The 15,841-nt window shown below is 48.0% G+C and overlaps 1 pseudogene; it reads left to right on the forward strand.

The window, feature by feature from the left end:
- The window catches only part of LOC115462442, a 53,090-nt pseudogene that overhangs the window by 18,571 nt on the left and 18,678 nt on the right, over window positions 1-15,841 (forward strand).

The raw sequence follows: 15,841 nt of genomic DNA on the forward strand, positions 1-15,841 counted from the left end.
TTCAGGGCACAGACCGTACAAGTCTGCCCAGCAGTACTTCCCGCCTCCCAACCACCAGTCCCGCCTCCCATCACCGGCTCTGGCACAGACTGTATAAGTCTGCCCTCCACTATCCTCGCCTCCCAACCACCAGCCCCTCTTCCCCCCACCTGCTCCGCCACCCAATTTCGACTAAGCTTCTGAGGATCCATTCCTTCTGCACAGGATTCCTTTATGCATATTCCACGCATGTTTGAATTCCGTTACCGTTTTCATCTCCACCACCTCCCGTGGGAGGGCATTCCAAGCATCCACCACCCTCTCCGTGAAAAAATACTTCCTGACGGAGAGGGTGGTGGATGCTTGGAATGCCCTCCCGCGGGAGGTGGTGGAGATGAAAACGGTAACGGAATTCAAACGTGTGGGATATGCATAAAGGAATCCTGTGCAGAATGAATGGATCCTCAGAAGCTTAGCCGAAATTGGGTGGCGGAGCAGGTGGGGGGAAGAGGGGTTGGTAGCCATACTGGGTCAGATCATTGTCCATCTTGCCCAGTATCCTGTTTTCCAAACAGTGGCCAAGCCAAGTTCCTGGCAGAAACCCAAAACGTGGCAACACTCCATGCTACAAACCCCAGGGCAAGCAGTTGCTTCCCATGTCTGTCTCAAGCAGACTATGGACTTTTCCTCCAGGAATTTGTCCAAACCTTTTTAAAATCCAGATACGCTAACCGCTATTACCACATCCTCTGGCAAAGAGTTCCAGAGCTTAAGTATTCGTTGAGTGAAAAAAATATTTCCTCCTCTTTGTTTTAAAAGTATTTCCATGTAACTTCCTTGAGTTTCCCCTAGACTTTGTACTTTTGGAACGAATAAAAAATCGGTTTACTTCTACTCATTCTACATGACCTCAATCATATCTCTCCCCTTATCCGTCTCTTTTCCAAGCTGAAGAGCCCCAACCTCTTTATCCTTTCCATCCCCTTTATCATTTTGGTCGCTCTTCTTTGAACCTTTTCTAATTCCACTATATCTTTTTTGAGATACAGCAATCAGAACTGAATGCAATACTCAAGGTGTGGACGCACCATGGAGCGCTACAAAGGCATTATAGTATTTTTGGTCTTATTCGCCATCCCTTTCCTAATAATTCCTAGCATCTTGTTTGCTTTTTTGGCCACCGCCACACACTGAGCAGAAGATTTCAGCATATTATCTACAACGACACCTAGATCTTTTTCTTGAGCACTGACCCCAAAGGTGGACCCTAGCATCAGGTAACTATGATTCGGATTATTCTTTCCCATGTGCATCACCTTGCATTTGTCCACATTAAATTTCATTTGCATTTGAATGCCCAGTCTTCCAATTTCCTAAGGTCTTCCTGCAATATTTCACAGTCTGCACGTGTTTTAACAACCTTGAATAGTTTTGTGTCATCTGCAAATTTGAACACCTCACTCATCGTTCCAATTTCCATATCATTTATAAATGTTAAATAGGACCAGTCCCAGTACAGATCCCAGTGGCACTCCACTGTTCACCCTCCTCCATTGAGAGAAATGGCCATTTAAACCTACCCTGTGTTTTTATGTCCAATAACTAATTCCTAATCCACACCAGAACCTTGTCTCCTATCCCATAATTCTTTAATTTTTCTAGAAGTTTCTCATGAGGAACTTTTATCAAAAGCTTTCTGAAAATGTAGGGGGATCTTTTACTAAAGCTTAGCTCGAGTTATCTGCAGCAGGGCCCATTTTATTCTTATGAGCCCTGCTGCAGATAACTCGAGCTAAGCTTTAGTAAAAGACCTCCCTAGATACACCTCATCAACCGGCTCACCTCTATCCATATATTTCTCCGAGGACAAGCAGGCTGCTTGTTCTCACTGATGGGTTGACGTCCTCGGCAGCCCCCTCCATCGGAAAGTTTACTAGCAAAGGCCTTTGCTAGTCCTCGCGCGCCCATGCGCACCGCGCATGCGCGGCCGTCTTCCCGCCCGAAACCGGCTCGAGCCGGCCAGTCTTCTTTCGTCCGCGCTCGGTACGGTCGTGTTACGCCGTTCGTGCCCTAGAGAGTCGACCTCGCGCGTCCTTTTCGACGTGTTTTTCATCTCTTTTTCACAAAAAAAGTTCGGGAAGCGCTCCGGAAGTGTTCCGGAAGGCCCTTTCGGGTTTTCTGCCCTTCCCGTATTTCTCAGTTTTTTTGCCCCGTAAGTTTTCTTTCGTTGTCGGGGTAGGCCTTTTTTGGCCTCGGTCGAGATTTTTCTCCCTCTAAATTTTGGTGCTTCAATTTTCGCCATTTCGGCTTTTGATTTCGCCAGCGTGATTTTTCCGCCCATGACATCGAAGCCTTCCAGCGGCTTCAAGAAGTGCACCCAGTGCGCCCGGGTAATCTCGCTCACTGATAGGCACTCTGCGTGTCTTCAGTGTCTAGGGGCCCAGCACCGCCCTCAGAACTGTAGTCTGTGTTCCCTGTTACAAAGGCGGACACAGGTAGCGAGATTAGCCCAGTGGAACGTTTTGTTCTCGGGCTCTTCGTCGGCATCGGCACCGGAGGCATCGAGTGCATCGACGTCGTCAGCGTCCGGACCATCTTCCTTGGCTGCCGCTCCATCGACTGCATCGAGGCATCGGGCCTCTGCATCGGCGCCGAGGCATCGGGCGACTGTATCGACGTCGGTGGTACCGAGACTTCGTCTGCTGATGTCGTCGGACGGAGGTGCATCGTCAGGAGTGCAGGTGAGGGCTGTCCATTCCCCTGCTGGTGGCGGTGAGCCTTCGGGTGGGTCTCCTCCTACCCTGAGGGCTCCTGCGGTACAGCCCCCCCGGGATCGACCTTCTTCGGTCTCGGCCCCGAGGAAGCGACGGATGGATTCTACGTCCTCCTCGTCGGTGCCGGGGAGCTCCGGTGACATGCTTCGGAAGAAGTCGAAGAAGCATCGACACCGGTCGCCTCCCCATGTCGGCACCGAGAGCTCTGGGTCGCCGAGGGATTCGGCACCCAGCAGGCATCGGCACCGAGAGGACCGCTCACCCTCTGTTCAGGAGGTGTCGATGCGCTCCGCTCTGGACAGCCCGGAACAGCCTCCTCGCCCGGAACAGGTCTGACGTTGACGACTGCATCGACCTCTCAGCCTTCTCTGCAGCCGCTCTGAACGGAGCCTACCGGGCCGTTCTCACCAGAGATTCTGGGAGAGCTGTTGCGCCCTACCCCTCGGTACCCGGCGGTGCTTGCGCCACCGGTGCCAGTCGAGCGTGGCGCGGCTGGCCCATTCGCCAGGTTGAGGTCCCCGACGTCGGTACCAGCGTGCGGTGCCGACAGAGGCCACCTCCCAGAAGGCTCCCCGACTACGTCGGCGGAGGGAGCTTCGCCGATGCGGGCGAGGGACTCTTCCTCTCGACGCCCCCACACCGAGGGACGGGGTTCCACCGAGTCGAGCAGGGCGAGGTTGCAGACACAGAGTTCGGTGAACTGTGTCTGACACCGAGGGTGACGGCCTCTGTGGGAAGAGGAGGAGACCCCAGATATTTCTCTGACGAGGAGTCTGAGGGTCTCCCTTCCGATCCCACTCCCTCTCCTGAAGACAGCTTTCCCCCCTGAGCAGTCTGTCTTTTGCTTCCTTTGTCGGGGAGATGTCTACGGCCATCCCCTTCCCGGTGGTTGTGGGGACGAGCCAGGGCTGAAATGTTGAGCTCCTGGACTATCCTTCTCCACCTAAGGAAGCGTCCACTGTTCCCTTGCACATGTCCTGAAAAGACATGCTTGCGAACTGGACCAAGCCACTAAGTAATCCCCACCTTCCCAAGAGATTGAGTCCCAGTAGCGGATCCATGGGGACCCAGAGCTGATGCGCACTCAGTTGCCTCATGACTCTGGATTTGTGGATTTGGCCCTAAAGAAGGATAAGAGTTCTAGGGAGCATGCCTTCGGCGCCCCCGGGCAAAGACCCTAGAACTTAGACTCCTTTGGGAGGAAGGACCTACCCATTCTCTATGCTCGTGGCCAAGATCCAGTCTTACCAGCTCTAACGAGCATACACATGCGGAACAATGTGCGGCACAGTTGGCGGGCTTGGTTGATGCCTTCCCCCTGAGCAAGCCAAGCCTTTTCAGGAGGTGGTCAGGCCGCCTGAAGGCGTGCAGAAAATTCCTGGCCAGAGGAGTTATGACACTTTTGATGATGCGTCCAGGGCCGCTGCTCAAGGTGTGGTGATGCGCAGGCTCTCATGCGCGTTGCCGCCGACCTGGAGAATAGACTCCAGCAGCGGATTGCGGACTCGCCTTGCCGTGCGGACAACATTTTTGGAGAAAAAGTCGAGCAGGTGGTAGAGTCTCTCCACCAGCGGGACACCGCATTCGACAAGTTCTCCCGCCGGCAGCCTTCAGCCTCTACCTCTACAGGTAGAAGATTTTTCGGGGGAAGGAAGACTGGTCCCTATGCTTCTGGTAAGCGTAGGTACAATCCTCCTTCCCGACAGCCTGCGGCCCAGGCTAAGCCCCAGCGCGCTCGCTCTCGTCAGCAGCATGCGCCTCAGCAAGGCCCCGCGGCTCCCCAGCAAAAGCAAGGGGCGAGCTTTTGACTGGCTCCAGCAGAGCATAGCCGACATCCAAGTGTCAGTGCCGGACGACCTGCCGGTCGGGGGGAGGTTGAAAGCTTTTCACCAAAGGTGGCTTCTCATAACCTCCGACCAGTGGGTTCTGCAAATAGTCCGGCAAGGATACACCCTCAATTTGGCCTCAAAACCTCCAAATTGTCCACCGGGAGCTCAGTCTTACAGCTTCCAGCACAAGCAGGTACTTGCAGGGGAACTCTCCGCCCTTCTCAGCGCCAATGCGGTCGAGCCCGTGCCATCCGGGCAAGAAGGGCTGGGATTCTATTCCAGGTACTTCCTTGTGGAAAAGAAAACAGGGGGGATGCGTCCCATCCTAGACCTAAGGGCCCTGAACAAATATCTCGTAAAAGAAAAGTTCAGGATGCTTTCCCTGGGCACCCTTCTCCCCATGATTCAGCAAAACGATTGGCTATGCTCTCTGGACTTGAAGGATGCCTACACACACATCCCGATACTGCCAGCTCACAGACAGTATCTGCGATTTCAGTTGGGCACACGCCACTTCCAGTACTGTGTGCTACCCTTTGGGCTCGCCTCTGCGCCCAGGGTGTTCACAAAGTGCCTAGCTGTGGTAGCAGCGGCACTTCGCAGGCTGGGGGTGCACGTGTTCCCATATCTCGACGATTGGCTGGTGAAGAACACATCCGAGGCAGGAGCCCTGCAGTCCATGCAGATGACTATTCGCCTCCTGGAGCTACTGGGGTTTGTGATAAATTATCCGAAGTCCCATCTTCTCCCAGTGCAGAAACTCGAATTCATAGGAGCTCTGCTGGATTCTCGGACGGCTCGCGCCTATCTCCCAGAGACGAGAGCCAACAACTTGTTGTCCCTCGTCTCGCGGGTGCGAGCGTCCCGGCAGATCACAGCTCGGCAGATGTTGAGATTGCTGGGCCACATGGCCTCCACAGTTCATGTGACTCCCATGGCCCGTCTTCATATGAGATCTGCTCAATGGACCCTAGCCTCCCAGTGGTATCAGGCTGCTGGGGGCCTAGAAGACGTGATCCACCTGTCCACGAGTTTTCTCAAATCCCTGTATTGGTGGACGATTTGCTCCAATTTGACTCTGGGACGTCCCTTCCAAATTCCTCAGCCGCAAAAAGTGCTGACCACGGATGCGTCTCTCCTGGGATGGGGAGCTCATGTCGATGGGCTTCACACCCAAGGAAGTTGGTCCCTCCAAGAACGCGATCTACAGATCAATCTTCTGGAGTTGCGAGCGATCTGGAACGCTCTGAAGGCTTTCAGAGATCGGCTGTCCCACCAAATTATCCAAATTCAGACAGACAACCAGGTTGCCATGTACTATGTCAACAAGCAGGGGGGCACCGGATCTCGCCCCCTGTGTCAGGAAGCCGTCAGCATGTGGCTCTGGGCTCGCCGTCTCGGCATGGTGCTCCAAGCCACATATCTGGCAGGCGTAAACAACAGTCTGGCCGACAGGTTGAGCAGGATTATGCAACCTCACGAGTGGTCGCTCAGTTCCAGGGTAGTGCGACAGATCTTCCAAGCGTGGGGCACCCCTTGGTGGATCTCTTCGCATCTCGAGCGAACCACAAAGTCCCTCAGTTCTGTTCCAGGCTTCAGGCCTCCGGCAGACTAGCATCGGATGCCTTCCTCCTGGATTGGGGGGAGGGCCTGCTGTATGCTTATCCTCCCATCCCTCTGGTGGGGAAGACTTTGTTGAAACTCAAGCAAGACCGAGGCACCATGATTCTGATTGCTCCTTTTTGGCCGCGTCAGATCTGGTTCCCCCTTCTTCTGGAGTTATCCTCCGAAGAACCGTGGAGATTGGAGTGTTTTCCGACCCTCATCACACAGGACGAGGGGGCGCTTCTGCATCCCAACCTCCAGTCTCTGGCTCTCACGGCCTGGATGTTGAGGGCGTAGACTTTGCCTCCTTGGGTCTGTCGGAGGGTGTCTCCCGCATCTTGCTTGCTTCCAGGAAAGACTCCACTAAGAGAAGTTACTTCTTCCATTGGAGGAGGTTTGCCGTCTGGTGTGACAGCAAGGCCCTAGATCCTCGCTCTTGTCCTACACAGACCCTGCTTGAATACCTTCTGCACTTGTCTGAGTCTGGTCTCAAGACCAACTCTGTAAGAGTTCACCTTAGTGCAATCAGTGCATACCATTACCGTGTGGAAGGTAAGCCGATCTCAGGACAGCCTTTAGTTGTTCGCTTCATGAGAGGTTTGCTTTTGTCAAAGCCCCCTGTCAAGCCTCCTACAGTGTCATGGGATCTCAATGTCGTTCTCACCCAGCTGATGAAACCTCCTTTTGAGCCACTGAATTCCTGCCATCTGAAGTACTTGACCTGGAAGGTCATTTTCTTGGTGGCAGTTACTTCAGCTCGTAGAGTCAGTGAGCTTCAGGCCCTGGTAGCCCAGGCCCCTTACACCAAATTTCATCATAACAGAGTAGTCCTCCGCACTCACCCTAAGTTCTTGCCAAAGGTCGTGTCGGAGTTCCATCTGAACCAGTCAATTGTCTTGCCAACATTCTTTCCCCGTCCTCATTCCTGCCCTGCTGAACGTCAGCTGCACACATTGGACTGCAAGAGAGCATTGGCCTTCTACCTGGAGCGGACACAGCCCCACAGACAGTCCGCCCAATTGTTTGTTTCTTTTGATCCCAATAGGAGGGGAGTGGCTGTAGGGAAACGCACCATATCCAATTGGCTAGCAGATTGCATTTCCTTCACTTACGCCCAGGCGGGGCTGGCTCTTGAGGGTCATGTCACGGCTCATAATGTTAGAGCCATGGCTGCGTCGGTAGCCCACTTGAAGTCAGCCTCCATTGAAGAAATTTGCAAAGCTGCGACGTGGTCATCTGTCCACACATTCACATCTCATTACTGCCTGCAGCAGGATACCCGACGCGACAGTCGGTTCGGGCAGTCAGTTCTTCAGAACCTGTTTGGGCTTTAGGATCCAACTCCACCCCCCGAGGGCCCTGTTTGTTCTGTTCCAGGCTGCACTCTCAGTTAGTTGATACATTTTTTAGGTCAATCTCAGTTATGTCCTCGCCGTTGCGAGGTCCAATTGACCATGGTTGTTGTGTTGAGTGAGCCTGGGGGCTAGGGATACCCCATCAGTGAGAACAAGCAGCCTGCTTGTCCTCGGAGAAAGCGAATGCTACATACCTGTAGAAGGTATTCTCCGAGGACAGCAGGCTGATTGTTCTCACAAACCCGCCCGCCTCCCCTTTGGAGTTGAGTCTTCCCTTGAAGTGTATTGTTTTGCTACATACTGGACTGGCCTGCTCGAGCCGGTTTCGGGCGGGAAGACGGCCGCGCATGCGCGGTGCGCATGGGCGCGCGAGGACTAGCAAAGGCCTTTGCTAGTAAACTTTCCGATGGAGGGGGCTGCCGAGGACGTCAACCCATCAGTGAGAACAATCAGCCTGCTGTCCTCGGAGAATACCTTCTACAGGTATGTAGCATTCGCTTTATTCACGCCTTCAAAGAAATGAAGCAAATTGGTGAGGCAAGACTTCCATCGTCTGAACCCATGCTGACTCTGTCCCATTAAACCATGTTTGTCTACATATTCTGTAATTTTATTCTTTATAATAATTTCCACTATTTTGCCCGGCACTGACATCAGGTTTTCTGGTCTATAATTTCCCTGATCACCCCTAGAACTCTTTTTATAAAAATTGGCGTCACGTTGGCCACCCTCCAATCATCAGGTACTACGGATGATTTGAACGACAGGTTTCATATTACTAACAGCAGATCAGCAATTTCATGCTTGAAGTTTTTGAGGACCCTTGGATGTATGCCATCTGGTCAATGTGCCATCCGGTCCAGGTGATTTACTACTCTTTAATTTGTCAGTTTGGCTCAGTACATCTTCCAGGTTCACCGAGATTTCTGCCAGTTCCTCCGCATCATTACCCTTGAAAACTATTTCCAGTACAGGCAGATCTTCTTCCATAAAGACAGAAGCAAAGAATTCATTCAGTTTCTCTGTTATGTCCTTGTCCTCCCTGAGCGTCCCTTTTGCTCCTTCGTCATCTAATGATCCCATGGATTCTCTTGCAGGCTTTCTGCTTCTGATGCACCTGAAAAAGTTGTTACTGTGAGTTTTAGCCTCTGCGGCAAGCTTCTCTTCATATTCTGTTTTATGAATGCTTTGCATCTGACTTGCCAGTGCTTATGTTGCTTTTTATTTTCTTCTTTTGGGTCCTTTTCCATTCTTTGAAGGACAGTCTTTTGGCTGTAATGGCCTCTTTTACTTCACCTTTTAACCATGCTGGCTGACGTTTTCTCTTCTTTCCACCTTTCTGGATGTGATGAAGGAGACCTGCATGTTGTATAAGGGATAAGGAAGCTCATACATATTGAAATGAGGTTGATAATGTTTTGTACTATTTAGAGTGGGAACTATGCTACAAAGATGATTTAAGAAGATTTATCAAACTTTACTGGGATTTGCAAGGTCCAAAGCAGTTGCTCTTACTGAGGGTTTCAGTATTTTTGTTCATTGAAGTTGGTGAAATTCTTTATGCTGGAAATTTGTCTAGGTCTTGAATTTGAAGCAATCAGACACTAAATGATTTTGGGAAACCTAATGCAGTTTTCTTAACTCCAGGAACAGGCCTTGCGACTGCTATCCCTGACATTATATCCCACATTGAACAAGGAGAAGAACCATACATCAGGGATGAGCCAGGATCAGAGGAAAGAGAAACTGGAAAAAGCAGCTGGTCAGGTGAGTGCAGTAATAAGAGGACTGGGGTAAAACTGCTGAGATGAAGTTGTAACTTTAATTTCCATACCTGGCATATCTTTATCTGAGCAGGCTTGAGATACTTTGGTCCTTATGATGGGCAAAGATCCATTTTATGTGAAAATATCTTTTTCACACAGAGTGAACATTAACACGAGTCACCAATAGTGTAGTCATCTAACAGTTTTCTGTTCAACATGGTATTGAACATGACATTCTCTCTTTTCCCCCCACCAGCAACCATCCCTGCATCAAACACCCTCACTTTCCTATCTATATTGAATATCATATTTGTTAAACATCTAAGTAACAATATACTTCTCAAAAACAGGATCCAAATTTTTATGAAATCAGTTATTTTCTTCTCTCCCTTCCCCTGAACTGACACCGTTCCATTCGTAGTAAATAATCATTTGGTTTTTCCATAGCATCACCGTAGGGGGTTCAGGTTGTATCCACTGTATCAAGATACATTTCTTTGTAATTAAACACATTTTTTGCACAGATAACTACTACTACTTAGCATTTCTATAGCGCTGCCAGGGTTACGCAGCGCTGTACAAGTTTAAACATGGGGAAGGACAGTCCCTGCTCAAGAGAGCTTACAATCTAAAGGTAAAAACTATGTAGTCAGTGTAGGTATCAGGAATGGGAAGGTGGTTAGGCACCAAAAGCAAGGGAGAAGAGATGGGCCTTGAGTAAGGACTTGAAAATGGGCAGGGAGGGCGCATGGCGTATGGGCTCAGGAAGTCTGTTCCAGGCATAAGGTGATGCGAGGCAGAAGGGGCGGAGTCTGGAGTTAGCGGTGGTGGAGAAGGGTACAGAAAGGAGTGATTTGTCCTGAGAGCGGAGGTTACGGGTGGGAACATATGGGGAGAGGAGGGTAGAGAGGTAATGGGGGGCTGCAGATTGAGTGCACTTGAAGGTCAATAGGAGAAGCTTGAACTGTATACGATAGCGGATCGGGAGCCAGTGAAGCGACTTGAGGAGAGGGGTGATATGAGAGTATCGGTTCACGCGGTAGATAAGACGTGCGGCGGAATTTTGGACAGATTGAAGGGGGGATAGGTGGCTAAGCATTGTTCATTAGTTTCCAATTCAAGATCTTGATCCATAATCCAAAATGCATAACTCTTTCATCTTGTGAATAATTTGCCCTAACATTTTTCCAGATGGGTCCTCAATTCCTTCCAATATTCCTCTATTTTAATACAATGTATGTCCCTTCTTGACGTTGACATTTCTAGAAATGCTTGTCCACACTTTACCAATCTATGTTGGATGCAGATGTAAACAATGTAATATTTTCATTTCTCTTAATTGCATACTTTCCACTAGACCATCTCATCCCGTCACCCCCTCCTGGAGTTCTGCTTTCGTGTAATCCCTCTCTAGTTCTGGAAAAGAAAAAGCCATTTTGATAGAAGCACCAGCTTTATTAATTGTATTCTCTCATGCAAAGAAAAAGGCAAATTTCACCAATTCAACGATGGTGTAAATATTCAGCTGGCGGCGTTATATCCGGATATTCAATGCCATGTCCGGGCTTCGGCACTGAATATCAGTTTATGCAGAACTGGCTAATGCATAGCTGGTTAAATCCTGCCTTGGGGGCCCTTTTACAAAGGCCCGGGAGGGCTAACACACAAGTAGCATACACCCGTTTGGCACTGCTGCCGGGATAGCTCATGCACCCAATGGTAATTCTGATTTTGGTGTGCACCAAATCCAGTGGTAGAAAATAATTTTCAATTTTCTATCGTGGGGGGGGGGGGGGGGGGGGGGGGGGGGGGGGGTATTCATGGCGGTAACTGGCAGCACGCCCATGTTGGCATTACCATGTGGGTAGTGCATGTGCCTTTACCGCTAGTGGGTGGCGGTAATAGCTCAGGCTGCAAATAGGCGTGCGCTAGTTTTAATATTAGCGCAGGCCCATTTCCCGGCCCATTAAAAAATAGCCTTTTTCCCAGCTACTACTATTACTACTTATCACTTCTATAGCGCTACAAGGCATAGGCAGCGCTGTACACCAAACAAGAAAAAAGACAGTCCCTGCTCAAAGAGCTTACAATCTAAATAGGACTGCGGTAAAAAAATGGCCCTGTTTGCGCCTAAAAGACGTGCCCACACTATCACAGGCCACTTTACTGTGGCTTTATAAAAGGACCCCTTGCAGAGGTGGTGACCTAGATTCATTGCTATTAAGACTAGAGCAAAGGCTGATTTTTAAATTTAACACAATAAGTCCTAAGGGTCTCTCAGTCAGGAGTTGGATCTTCTGTCTTTTTATGAGCATGGTTTGTTGTGTATATACTTTTTTATGAGAATCTGCGTTTTTTATCAGAACCTGTTTATGATTTGCTCCAGTTACCTTGCTTTGGCTGGGTTTTTTTTTTTACTATGGTTTTATAATGGTTTTATTTATTTATGTTTTGGTTTAATTGGACATAGGCCAGTCAGGGAAGTTGTGCCCTTTAACAATGTTGCCCTCTTTCTTCAGAACAAATATTTTTGAGGATTGTATTCAGTTTTTAAGACAGCAGCCTTTTTATTTCTGGCTTTTTAAATCACATTTTTTCTGTTTTAATTTGATGGGGTTTTTTGACATGTACAAGTGAGGGGAGTTAAATATGTCTCTCTCTTCCCCAAATTGAGCATTTTTAAGGCTCAATTATATATATAATATATATATATATATATATATATATATATATACGTGCAAGTCAAGAGAGCTGTGCCTTTTCAGAATATGTCTTTTTTAATCATCTAAAGAGTGTTTTTGAAGGTTTTATTTTAATTTTTTGTAATCAGCCATTTTGATTCTGCTGTTTTAATCAAATTTTAATGACTCCCCCTCCCCACACACTTTTTTACAAAGCAGCGCAGTAATGCCGACACAGCCCATTCACTTTGAAAGGACTGTTTCAGTATTACCACACCGGCAGCTGCTAGCACGGCTTTGTTAAAGGAGGGGGGGTATTTGTTTTATTTGGAGTGGTGAGCATGTCAGGGTAGTTGTGCCTTCTTGGAATATTTCATTATTTTTTGAAAATTTTTTTTTAAGAGTTATGGGTGTTTAGTCCGGTTAGTATTAGTGTCATTAAAGTTCAATGTAGCTCACACTGTATCATGTGACCCAGCCAGCGTTTAAAGCTGTGTTGTCAATCTTGCTTTTTTTTTTTCCGCGAGTTTGTGCTTATTTAGGACTTGTGGGCTTTTTTTTTCTCTCTTTGCGAGTAGCTTGTTTTGGGGTTTGCTGCCGCTGGCAGCATATGTGTACAGAACAACTCACATACGTTGCCAGCGGCCTGAGCCACAACTCTGGCATCTCGCGATTGGCTGAGCTGCGGTCTCTTAGGGTGGTACACCAGGCACTAACAGTGCAGAGCTGGAGTGCAGAATAGGGTCAAGGTAAGCACCGGTTCCCGTTCTGATTACTCTAACACCCGGTAGTTGGAAGGGGAGTAGCTGGGTGAGTGTTTTGGGGTATGATTAAACTTCACAGTATGTAAAAAAAAATTCTCTTCATTCCCCTAACCCCCTCCATCCATCCATCCATCCATCCCCAGCAATTCTCTTCTCTCCCCTGCCCCCCCTCTATCCATCCATACCCAGCAATTCTCTTCTCTCCCCTGGACAGGTTGATGGATGCCTGGAATCGAGGGGGGGGGGCAGACTTAAGACAATATAATTGGGCTTGTTTACTGAGGCATTTGGGGGACTGGTATGAATCTAAACAAGTATACACTCCAACAGACTTAGAACAAGACCTATACGCCCCGCATGAGTATTATTCACTGTTACATTTGGGGAGGGCGCGAACGCCGAAGGATTTGAGAGACGGGTTTTTGTTGCGGCCCATGTAGGAGGGCTGGAAGATGCTGGTTGTTAAGTTAGGAGGATATGCAGAGGTCTCGGACCAGTTGTCAATCAGGGGTAATATAACATTTGAGCCAGGGACTGATAACCCAGTTTTCAGACTTTGGGAACAGAAGGGTATAGCCAGATTGGAGAATTTATTGACGAATGAGCGACAGATAATACGTTTTACACAGCTCCAAGAAAGGGTGGGGGCAACGTGGGGTAACAGATTTGCGTACACACAAATTAAGCATTACATGCTGGCACTGAAAACAGGGCTTACGGATACCTCTGGTTGAGAAAATTCGAAAATTTTTCCAGGAAGTTTCCGAGGTGGGATTTTCAGTTTCAAATTTACGCAAGACTCTCCTAAAGGGGGGACCAGAGAGAGATTTTAGCCTGTTGAAAAATAAATGGGCAGCTGACCTTAGGGTGGTTTTGGGTCCCTGGGATGTGGCTGCCACCATTCGAGGTTTACCAGCATTGACCACTGATGCCAGACTAAGGGAATGTGGGTTACGGGTAGTGCTTCGAGCATAAATGTCGGGGACTCAACTGACACACATGGGGGCACATGGAGTATATAAGTGCCGGAAATGCAAGGTGGCAGTTCACATCCTCGCGCACGCTCTCTGGGGATGTCCCATCATTAAAGCTTTTAGGGGGCAGAACTAGAGTTTTTTGGGCAGGGTGTTGGCTCGAAATATAAGTGGGACGATGGAGCAACTGCTACGGGATGTGCCCCAGGCGTTTAACACCATGAGTAAATCAGCGGCCCTGTTGTGTCGTAAACTTGCCTTAGTGGGGGAAAAAGTAATTATGCAATATTGGACAGTAGAAGAGCAGCCTGCATATTGGCATTGGAGAAATCAGGTCCATCAGTTGGCAGTTTGGGAGGCGCATGATGTGAAAGGGTCACCTAAGAGGTGTAAATCCTATACGGCGATATGGAATCCATATCTACAAATGTTGAGTCCCCGGGGGCGTAGTCTCATCCTTAATAATATGAAATTAGTTGAGAATAGGTAAGGGTCAGGTTAGGAGGGAGGACGAACGGTGTTAACAGCTTCTGAAGGTACAATGGAAAGGGGGGTAGAGGGGAGGAAAGGTGGGGGTTTTGTTTGGATGGAAGAGAAGGGAGGGTATGGAGTGGAGGGGGGGAGGGAAAGGGCTATTGTTCAAATACATTGATGTTGCAATTATTAGTTTGTTTATATTAACATACATTAATGATTATTGTGCTGTTTTAGCAAAGAAAAATTGAGGAAATATAAAAGAGAGAAGGCGAGGAGGGAGTACATGCTAATAATACGAAGACAGCTAATATATTTTATTATTTGATTAGCTGCGAATGAAGAGGATAACGAGATTTGTGGCCAATCGGGTTGAGAGCTCAGTTTGGTTGGAGGAGGGGGAGGGGAAATTTAAAAGTCTGATGATTGGCGTAGTCATTGGAACTTTTATATGTACTTGTACTATGTTTGGATGTTCACGTATATGGCTTGAGATTGGATGAACAAGCACTGTTGTGTTTTCACGTCACTAAAAATTATGAAAACTTATAATTGAAAGGGAGGGTAAGGGGAGGGGTATGGGTGGGAAGGGAAAAATCAAACTGTTGATGATATGATTGTTCTTATGTTCATGTTTGGAAGATTTGGCTCTGTAACATGCAATTGGTTGAGCTTGTTGTTTATTTATTTACAATTTCATCAATAAAAAAATGTTGAAACTGAAAACCATGGGATGAGATCAGAGTACCAAGGGAAGAAGTATAGATGGAGAAAAGAAGAGGTCCCAGGACAGATCCCTGAGGTACACCAACTGACAGTGGGATAGAAGTAGAGGAGGATCCACTAGAGTATACACTAAAGGTACGCTGGGAGAGATAAGAAGAAAACCAGGAAAGAACAGAGCCCTGAAATCCAAGTGAGGACAGTGTATCAAGGAGTAGGCTGTGATCAACAGTGTCAAAAGCAACAGATAGATCGAGAAGGTTGAGGATAGAATAGAGACCTTTGGATCTGGCCAGGAACATGTTCAAAATATGTACCCTAGTTCACAAAATCATTCACGGAGACGCCCCAGCTTACATGTCAGACCTGATAGACTTACCATCCAGGAATGCTAAAAAATCATCCCACACATTCCTTAATCTTCACTTCCCCAACTGTAAAGGTCTAATATATAAATCAACGCATACATCAACCTTTTCCTACCTGAGCACACAATTCTGGAACGCGTTGCCGCGCAACTTAAAAATACTCTATGAACTAACTAACTTCCGCAACCTACTAAAGACCCATCTCTTTAACAAGACATACAACAAAGATAACAAATATGAACTCCTATACAAATATCCAGAACTGCCTTACATTATTTGCTTGTTAACTACTAGTATGTTTCATCATTATCATGTTACCCAAGATCCTTCTGTAATGCTAAATGTATATTTTCTTATATGTCTCCACTACTCATGATGTATTGTAAGCCACATTGAGCCTGCAAAGAGGTGGGAAAATGTGGGATACAAATGCAATAAATAAATAAATTAAATAAATAAATAAAATCATTGGAGACCTTAGCAAGTGCTGTTTCATTTGAATGAAGGGGGCGAAAGCCAGATTGAAGTGGATCAAGAATAGCTTGAGAT

The sequence above is a fragment of the Microcaecilia unicolor genome, chromosome 2, assembly GCF_901765095.1.
Source record: "Microcaecilia unicolor chromosome 2, aMicUni1.1, whole genome shotgun sequence".
Lineage (NCBI taxonomy): Eukaryota > Metazoa > Chordata > Amphibia > Gymnophiona > Siphonopidae > Microcaecilia > Microcaecilia unicolor.